Source organism: Octodon degus, unplaced genomic scaffold (genome assembly GCF_000260255.1).
Source record: "Octodon degus isolate 3935 unplaced genomic scaffold, OctDeg1.0 scaffold00397, whole genome shotgun sequence".
Classification (NCBI taxonomy): Eukaryota; Metazoa; Chordata; class Mammalia; order Rodentia; family Octodontidae; genus Octodon; species Octodon degus.
The window spans coordinates 596,576-597,507 of NW_004524973.1; the positions used below are offsets into that span (position 1 = coordinate 596,576).

Below are 932 nucleotides of genomic sequence, written 5' to 3' on the forward strand. Positions count from 1 at the left end.
TGAAGATGCAGTCCTAGTAAACCCAAGATCTAAAGGAGGTAATAGGGATGGGGAGATGGCTCTGTGGCATAAGCACCTGCCCGGCAAGTGTAAGGGCCCAAGTTTGATCCCTAGTACCAGACCCGCCGCCATGTTCCAGCTCCGCTCAGCCCGGGCAGGCGGGCAAAAGACGAGACACAAGCTGGCGACGGCGAGAGGAGACCAAGCACCGAAGCACCCTCCAGGAGAGCAGCAGGCGATGGCCCCGAAAAGCCGGGGCGGACCGGCGGCAGACGCTCCAGGTCCGGGCCGCTAAAAGTTCACTCAGCGCCCTAACCCGTGAGCTCCGCCCTCTGTGCGCTGAGCCCCGCGCGCCCCTTAAACTTTAAAAAGTAAAGAAAATGAGAAGGCACTTAAACAAGGCACAACCCCACCCATTCAATTCACCAAAGGCAAACCCACGGGGCAATGAAGTGGGCCATTCTAAAAGCCATCCACCTGGCCTCTCAGAAGTGGAAACAACAAAACAATTGAATCAGGCTCTCTAGCTCAGTGGTCTAAATGCCTGCCTAGGCAAGCACAAGGATCCAGGTTCAATCCTCAGTACTTCATACAATGCCAGCCCCACCCAGAGGCACCCAGCCAGCCATCAAGACTGGGCATGGTGGGTGCACACCTGTCATCCCAGCACTGGGGAAGCTGAAAACAGGAGGACCACTATGAGTCTGAGCTGCATAGTGAGACCCTGTACCAGACTTAAAAAAAAATAAATCAAATGAGAAACAATTTCTAAGGTAATTGCAGAGATGTTGTCCACAATGAAAATCATGCTTAGTGACTCTACAATGGATACAGACAAAAACAGAGGAGCTTAAGAAAATTGTGGGAGCCATTAAAGCTCAGCATAGGAAAGAAATGGAAGGGAAAAGCAAAATAATTATATATATTCATAT

At 51.0% G+C, this 932-nt stretch overlaps 1 pseudogene; it reads right to left on the reverse strand.

The window, feature by feature from the left end:
• The window catches only part of LOC101580497, a 34,516-nt pseudogene that overhangs the window by 4,640 nt on the left and 28,944 nt on the right, over window positions 1-932 (reverse strand).